Source organism: Uranotaenia lowii, chromosome 3 (assembly GCF_029784155.1).
Source record: "Uranotaenia lowii strain MFRU-FL chromosome 3, ASM2978415v1, whole genome shotgun sequence".
In the NCBI taxonomy this organism is placed as follows: domain Eukaryota; kingdom Metazoa; phylum Arthropoda; class Insecta; order Diptera; family Culicidae; genus Uranotaenia; species Uranotaenia lowii.
The window spans coordinates 186,476,501-186,485,198 of record NC_073693.1 but is presented as its reverse complement, the minus strand read 5'-3'; the positions used below and the strand labels follow the sequence as shown (position 1 = coordinate 186,485,198).

The window sequence follows — 8,698 nt, the reverse complement described above, 5'->3', positions numbered from 1 at the left end:
TGAGTAACTAATTGACTACAATGCTCGCCTAAATCCGTTAGAACCAAATCAATTGTGGAGGGATTTCTAATCGAAGAGAAACAAGTATGCCCATTAGGATATTCAACAGTATAATAACCTGCAGAGCAGTCATTAAATAAAATATTCCCATTTGAATTTGATGAAATATTATTCCAAGATCGGTGTTTTGCATTAAAGTCACCAATAATAAAAAATTTAGATTTATTTCTGGTGAGTTTTTGTAAATCTCCCTTCAAGAAATTTTTCTGTTCACCGCTACATTGAAAAGGCAAATATGCGGCAACAATTATAATTTTCCCCATAGAAGTTTCTAATTCAATTCCAATTGTTTCTAAGACTTTTGTATTGAAAGAAGGAAGAAGTCTAAATTTGAGACGACTATTGATGACAATAGCTACACCCCCACCTTGTCGATCAAGTCGATCATTTCGTAAAATTTTAAAGAAAGCATTGCTTTTCAAGTTATTGTCTGGCTTTAAAAAAGTTTCAGTGATGGCAGCAATATGTATGTTTTGAGTTTTCAAAAATAAAAAGAACTCGTCTTGGTTAGCCAGCAAAGATCTAGCGTTCCAATTCATAATATTTAAACATCTATTTGGATCCATGAGGGAATCGTAAAGTCATAATAATTTTGTTAGCATAATTAAAAGAAGTTTGGAAAGCTTCAAACATTGAATTTGCTTTCAACATAAGTTGCATCATTTCCATTAAATTTTGATGCAAAAATTTTAATTTTTCCTCAGTAATCTCACCCAAATCAACAAAATTGTTAGAATCAGAAGAGGAAGGAGAAGAAAAAGTATTTGAACTTCGGGGATTTTCCCAAGCCTTCGCATGAACGTTGAGACTTGGTTTTTTCCCATTTTTATTATTTATGCCTGGAGAAGGCAACCCATTTTCAACCACCTCTGAGAACGATAAACAACGAGTCTGTGGCGCAGAATCAGCCCAGGTAACATTAAAATTACTTCGGGTATTACCCAGCCGTGATTCCAATGTAGGCCGAGGCTGACTGCGAACAGGCAGGTTGTTTGCCGGTCTGACGTGTGTAGACGAAAAAGAGGAAGGAGGAGAAGAAACTTTTCTGGAAACTTTGGGGTTTTTTCCTAGAAGCAACAATTTTTGCCCTAACGGGACAATCTAGAGAATTCGAGGAATGATTACCTGCGCAATTCGCACACTTAAAAAATTCAGTTTTTGGCTTATCACCACCAAAAAGGCATTTAGATTTTTCATGATCGAATGAGCCGCAAAACATGCATCTGGCATTCATTCTACAATTTTTAGTGCCATGACAAAAAGCTTGACAACGACGACATTGCGTAATATTTTGAAGGAAATTGGTTGAAGATTTTCGAAAAGGTTCGAATTTGACTCGACAATGAAACATAAGACGAGCCTTTTCCAAAATTTTCAAATTATTGACCTGATCCTTTTTAAAATGGATCAAATAAAGTTCAGGAGCAAAACCAACACTACTGGTATTATTCGTGTTGGTTCTTTTCCTCATTTGAATTACTTGAATTGGAGAAAAACCTAACAAAGAATTTAATTCAGTTGTGATCTCATCCGGTGTCTGATCGCCGGTGAGACCACGAAGTACAACTTTAAAAGGACGATCATCTCTAGTGTCGTACGTAAAAAATTGGTGTTTTTTATTATTCAAATAATTTAAAATTTTTTGAAAATCATTAAAAGATTCCGCCAATATACGAGCAGTTCCCCTTCGACCGGTCTGAAAAGAAATCTTCACATCCTTGACGGAAGTGACGATTTCTTTTCGAAAGGCATTGAAGTCAGGAATCGTGACCGTTATTGGTGGAATCTTTTCGTTTTTAAGAGTATAAGAAGAAGAAGAAGGTTTCTTAGTACTCTTATCAGAATTAAATATGAATATTTCCTCATCACCAATGTTATGAAGGACATCGAATGAATTGGAAATTTCAACTTTTTTGGCAGATGGCCCTGGATTAGGTTCAGCAATCCGTTTTCTTCCGGCCCTTGAGCCGGCCGAAGACTTCCCCATGCTGGAAAGAAAAGAGAAAATATGAATAAAAGAAAATGAAAATAATTTTAGCACTGAAAAGTGCTGATTGAAATACAGGTAAGGAAAAAATAAATAATGTAAAATGTTCCTGCAGGTACACAGCAACGATACGATGCTCCGGCGTACGTGTTGACGGCTCAACGGTACAGATGGAAGTGATTTTCAATAGATGTTTTTCTGGACCCCAACGATTTTATTTAACTTAAAATTTTTTTTTTAAATTTTTGTGGCTGTTTGAAGTAAAAACTACGATTTTTCACGAAAAAATCCGCCATTTTTCAACTGTCAAATTTCCCCAAAATAAAAAAATAAAAAAAGAAAATCGTTGGGGTTTGGTATTTTATATGTAGAAAACATTTTCCAAATACGAAAAGAATCGGTGAAGTAGTTTTCAAATGACGATGTCCACGGACTTTAAAAATGTGCTTTCGAGAAAAATGCGTTTGAAGTTTCTGCTCTAGAATTCTTGCAGTATGTAAGAGGAGATAAAGGCCTATAATTTCTACAGTTTTGCTTCGATTGACTTAAAAATTTGACACAACATTCTTGAAATGTTTTAAAATAAGAAAATTAAAATAAAAAAATCGATTTTTTGAAAGTGTTAGACCCTAAAGCTTAGTTCTTTTAGAAATGGGACAGTTACGAATGCATGTATCTCAGAAACCATTTGTTCAATCGAAATGCTTTCTATGAATGGAATGAAGGTTATCTTATGATAATTCCAAAAAAAATTTGAAAAAAATAATTTATCCTTTTTGGTAAGAAATATTTCTACTTTATTCTTGGAACCTCCCATCGGCCGGCGCACACTTTTTTCAGTCATGATTTCGATCAGTTTTTGAAACTTATACTTCGTCTTATCTGTATTTTAGGTGGCTGCATCCTCCTCCTTCAATTTTTGCTACTTTCTGGTCCAATACTTCTCTTTTGAAAGAAGCTGAGGGCAATTTAGTGGATACAGCTGTTTGCAAATAATAAAACTTGATTATTTTTGAACCACTTTCAAGCGTTTTAAAAGTATTTTTTGCTCGCAAAACCTGACAAAAACGAAGTAAAACCATCATGAGATTGAACTAAAAGTATAATCGGTTGGTGTAGATCGTAGGTTGTTAAGGGGACCTACACGATTACTCTTTTTAGGCTTTTAAAAACAGCGAAAATCAAAGTTTTCGTTGTGAAAATTGTTGTTTTTTTCACAGGAGCATAATCTTGTTAAATCATTAAATTTTATTCAAAACAACCAGCAAATACATACTTCAATATGCTAGGGACCTTGCCACGATCAGACATGGTATAGGATTCAAACGCTGGAATTGGTTTGAAATAGGGGTTTTCATAAGTTTTGTCGTACGTCAGAAATCATCTTTCTCATTGCCTTGGTACCGGCTACACAGCTCACGAGCACTGAAACAAGCAAAATATTGTTGTTTGAGGTTAGGTTTTAATGACTCATAACTAAGCAACACTTTCAGCTTATTGAAGAAATTTTTTTTGGATATTTCAGCGATCTACACTTAGTTTTTCGCTTATTCAAAATATAAAAATGCTTGCTAAACTTGACTTTCCTGACCTCCCCTAAACCGAAGTTGCCGATCATGTGCTTCAATAAAATGCCTGATTTGATCTTTGTGGACACTTTTGATAGTGTTTGCATAATTTTCCACCACCCACACACAGTAATTCTTTGAATAATCAACGGTTTTGTCAGCTATCAATTGAATAATGAAGGATTTTGAAGGAAACTGTGCAAACTTATTTTTTTCTTTTTCTCTTACATCGTACATATCTCAAAAACGCGTTATTTCAAAATTTTGGAAAAAATAGGTCTGACAGTACTTTTCACAGGCAGAAAAATGCTGTAAAAACTTTGAATGTCCGATTACTAGTAAATGAGCTATTAGCAAAAGATAGTGTCCCATTTCTAAAAGAACTAAGCTTTACTCCCCCCTTAAGTAACTTTTTTTTCTTCAAGAAAATCTGTGATAGAAATCAACATTTTTATCGGACTGACATCGGACTACACATCGTCAAATAGATATATTCTGGACAATTTCAAAAATCAAAGCAGCACTCCAATTCTGCAAAGCTGCCAGAAATTATTACCTAGCATTTAAAAATAAAATTGTTTTTTTGCACTTTTTTCATTCGGAGCCAACTACAGACAATCTGGTAATACAAATTCACTTCATTTTGAAATATTTAGAAACTTGAATAAATTTGTTGAAGTTCTTTAGCTTCACTCCCGGCTAGCAATGGGGGAGGAAACACAAATAACCAAAACATACAAAAAACTACGCCACAAAACAAAACCAAAACAAATTTGTTGCTTATTTTCTATTTCTAATCATTGTTTTCTTATTTTTCCAGACCGCATACTTTCTTTCGATCTCCTTCTTTTTCTTCTTCCGCTCCTCATCATCATCCTCTTCTTCTTCTTCTTCTTCCATTCCGCTCCTACTCTTTTTCTTCCATTCCGCCTCTTCTCTTCTTCCTTCTGTACTGCTGCTTCTTCTTCCTGCTTGCCTGCTTCTTATTTTCTTCTTGCTTTACTTAAGCTTCTTCTTTATCTTCTGACTAGCGCTAGTACTTACTTGTTCTTATTTTTGTTCTTCACCTTCTCTTTACAGCGACCGATGTTGTCATCCGATGACCAACCCAGTTGAGCACCACTGGCAGTTGACGTGGCATCCAGCTTCAGCTTCCAGGAGGATACGGCACCAGTTTCCGGACGGAACAACTTTCGGCTCCGGGAAAAAGACTGACTCCAGGCAGCGTCGGTTTTCAGCTCCCAATAAAAACCCTATAATAAACACGTTCAATCAGCCCAATTGCCTTTTTCAATCGTGTTGCCGTACTCACCCTATTTGGGGTCAGGGTACCGTTAAGATTGCTTCTTCGGTTGCTCTGTGAAACCTCCCAATCACCTACAGTGAACTAGAACCGTTTTGCACAGGATGTCGGCTCTCTATAATAGGGGCTCGTATGAGGAATGTTGTTTTTTGTTTATCATTTCATATTTACCCGTTCTAAAACTGTTCGGCAGATCTAATCGGTAGATGCCTCCTGCGTGTTTCCTCCGGGTTCAGTGCTGATTCTCCTGACGGGTTTTTTGGATGAACTTTTACGGCGCACTGTTTGGGGACAGAAACAATGTTCGGCTGTTAGTTGATCCACAACTTTCTTCCGTGCAGCGTATTTGAATGCTACTAACCTTCCTACAGAACGGCTATCAATGCGACGACTTTTGACCCCGCTCTGGGAAACTACCAGTTCAATAATCCAGTTCAGGAAACAGCAACACACTCGTAGCAACGGCAACAAACACGACAGCAATGATGCAGCAATTTTACAAACGAGTTTTCCTTTCTCGCTTTGCCCTCTTCTTTGGTTTGTTTACTTTCAATTTCGCAGTTGTAAACAGAGCTGGGCGATAATGACAGGTACACGCAGATAATTTTTCATGAGCGACGGCTAGGAGCTCATGAAAAATTTATAAAAAACTTCTTTTATTACAGGAAGCTGACTAGAGACGCACATGGAAACGAAGATGGAGCAGACCTCCGCACGAACAACAACGTGCACCACAAATCACTAATAACGCAGGCCTATAGCCCGCCAGATCTCAAACGTTATATTACCCTAACATTTCACAACAAAACATAACAATACGCCAACCAGGTTTGGCAAAAAACAGGTCCCTATGTGCGTTTTATCTCTAAGTCTAAATCACGTGACAATGGTACATAAACATCAGATCACAAACCGTTAAAAACAAAAGGCTTAGATCTAACAAATTAAAATAAATTAACAGAAAAAGACGTTCAACTTATTGCTAACATTGAACGAATTAAAATCAAACGTTTTGGTGATGGTTAAAATGGTTACAGTGTGCTGAGTAAGGAAGCATTACCAACCAACCTCGCCATGAGCCCAGAAGAGGAGTTTTACCGCGCTCCCAATTCGCGTTACTTTTGATCGGTTATTTCATGGCGATCCTCAGATTACACTGCAACATATTGACGATACGACATTAATTTGGGACTAAAATGACATAGTTGGGTACGATGACTCTAGTACGGAATGCTCACCAGATGCGCTCGATTTGTCACGATCGGCTAACGGAACTCTATTAGTGGAGATTGTCAACAGGATTGGAGTTTCACTGGTTGTTCATAGCTGCTTTGCACAGTTTGTCTCGTTCTGGCAACGGCGTATCAGCGCGCGGCATAATACGACCAGTTTCTCTCGCTCTGGTAAACGGGAGAGCCTGTGGGCTGTAACGGTAGGTTTCTGGTTTGTCACGATCCAGTAACGGCGTGCAAGCGCGCTTTAGCACGGTAAGTTTTTCTCGATCTTACTAACGGCAAGCCTTCAAATAGGTCTATGGTGGCATTGTTGTCGCAATTCGTGGTCGTTGAGTGTACAACAGTGCACATATTGACACTCAGACGAAAATTGGCGAGAGACCGCCGAAATGGACTAGATAGGTAGTGTGGTTTGCGTTGTCCAAACGTTGACCTCCTTTTACTGAGGAGCATGTCGAGTAACATCTGTCCCCACTGTTCTGCTTCCAGATTTCTCTTACGTTGTCGGGGTTCTCATGCTGCAGTGACTCGTGGAGATGTTGAGCAGCGAATGTTACGTGCTTCCGCGACGGGGAGGCCTCATCCCTTCTGCCGAAGACGTATATAAACTCTATCCGGATTGGTGTCGTTATTGGTTTCCGCGATGCGTGTTCTAATGACAACGAACTGTCTTTGTTGACTACCAGTGGTAATGGTCATAGCTGGAGTCATACGAGGCGAAGGCAAGAAATGAACTTGCTAACTGCACTCGTGGGTGGCACAATTTTTCCCGATCGGCAAACGGTGTTTTGGGCGCGTTGAGCGTTGTAGTACACAGGTAGAGGTTGTTCTGTGTCATAGCTGGAATTTAATTTTCGAGGAAATCAATCTATTTCCCCTGGTCGAATCATTTTTGTCATTACGAGATATTTTCTCATCCCATAAAGATTTAATTTCTTGTTGAACTACAAAAATGTATGCTAAGTCTAAAAAAGTTAACTTTAAGTGGGTATTGATGAGCAAAAACAACTAAAATCAAATCCACAAATAACAACACTAAGCATAAATCACCAAAACAAAACATAAATCTTAAGACTAGATTAAAATCAACAATCCAAAAATCTTAAAATAATTTTGCGGTAGCATAATATCATGGGTTTTTTAGTTGGGCGCCAATGTTGAAGTTCTTTAGCTTCACTCCCGGCTAGCAATGGGGGAGGAAACACAAATAACCAAAACATACAAAAAACTACGCCACAAAACAAAACCAAAACAAATTTGTTGCTTATTTTCTATTTCTAATCATTGTTTTCTTATTTTTCCAGACCGCATACTTTCTTTCGATCTCCTTCTTTTTCTTCTTCCGCTCCTCATCATCATCCTCTTCTTCTTCTTCTTCTTCCATTCCGCTCCTACTCTTTTTCTTCCATTCCGCCTCTTCTCTTCTTCCTTCTGTACTGCTGCTTCTTCTTCCTGCTTGCCTGCTTCTTATTTTCTTCTTGCTTTACTTAAGCTTCTTCTTTATCTTCTGACTAGCGCTAGTACTTACTTGTTCTTATTTTTGTTCTTCACCTTCTCTTTACAGCGACCGATGTTGTCATCCGATGACCAACCCAGTTGAGCACCACTGGCAGTTGACGTGGCATCCAGCTTCAGCTTCCAGGAGGATACGGCACCAGTTTCCGGACGGAACAACTTTCGGCTCCGGGAAAAAGACTGACTCCAGGCAGCGTCGGTTTTCAGCTCCCAATAAAAACCCTATAATAAACACGTTCAATCAGCCCAATTGCCTTTTTCAATCGTGTTGCCGTACTCACCCTATTTGGGGTCAGGGTACCGTTAAGATTGCTTCTTCGGTTGCTCTGTGAAACCTCCCAATCACCTACAGTGAACTAGAACCGTTTTGCACAGGATGTCGGCTCTCTATAATAGGGGCTCGTATGAGGAATGTTGTTTTTTGTTTATCATTTCATATTTACCCGTTCTAAAACTGTTCGGCAGATCTAATCGGTAGATGCCTCCTGCGTGTTTCCTCCGGGTTCAGTGCTGATTCTCCTGACGGGTTTTTTGGATGAACTTTTACGGCGCACTGTTTGGGGACAGAAACAATGTTCGGCTGTTAGTTGATCCACAACTTTCTTCCGTGCAGCGTATTTGAATGCTACTAACCTTCCTACAGAACGGCTATCAATGCGACGACTTTTGACCCCGCTCTGGGAAACTACCAGTTCAATAATCCAGTTCAGGAAACAGCAACACACTCGTAGCAACGGCAACAAACACGACAGCAATGATGCAGCAATTTTACAAACGAGTTTTCCTTTCTCGCTTTGTCCTCTTCTTTGGTTTGTTTACTTTCAATTTCACAGTTGTAAACAGAGCTGGGCGATAATGACAGGTACACGCAGATAATAATTTAGCAACAAATACGTTAAACAAACTTAAATGCTACAAATTACCTATACTAGAATCTAATATCATCCAAATCGGTCACCATTTGCGGCCACGGGAATCACAACAAACAACGAACTACAAGTCAAATTTCCCCGAAACGGATTTTTTTGCG

At 38.5% G+C, this 8,698-nt stretch overlaps 2 long non-coding RNA genes across 4 annotated transcripts; both read right to left on the bottom strand.

The window, feature by feature from the left end:
* Nucleotides 1-4,509: 4,509 nt before the first annotated feature.
* On the bottom strand, nt 4,510-5,448 carry LOC129758320 (uncharacterized). 2 transcript variants are annotated; one of them, XR_008739948.1, is made up of 4 exons: nt 5,280-5,448; nt 5,090-5,199; nt 4,928-5,033; nt 4,510-4,868 (listed from the first exon to the last, which is right to left on the bottom strand). It is a non-coding gene; the product is annotated as an uncharacterized LOC129758320 (long non-coding RNA). The 2 variants fall into 2 exon arrangements; XR_008739947.1 differs by having other exon boundaries at nt 5,090-5,448.
* Nucleotides 5,449-7,500: 2,052 nt separating this feature from the next.
* LOC129758097 (uncharacterized) lies at nt 7,501-8,437 on the bottom strand. Of its 2 annotated transcripts, XR_008739889.1 has the most exons (4): nt 8,302-8,437; nt 8,112-8,221; nt 7,950-8,055; nt 7,501-7,890 (listed from the first exon to the last, which is right to left on the bottom strand). It is a non-coding gene; the product is annotated as an uncharacterized LOC129758097 (long non-coding RNA). The 2 variants fall into 2 exon arrangements; XR_008739888.1 differs by having other exon boundaries at nt 8,112-8,416.
* Nucleotides 8,438-8,698: the final 261 nt, after the last annotated feature.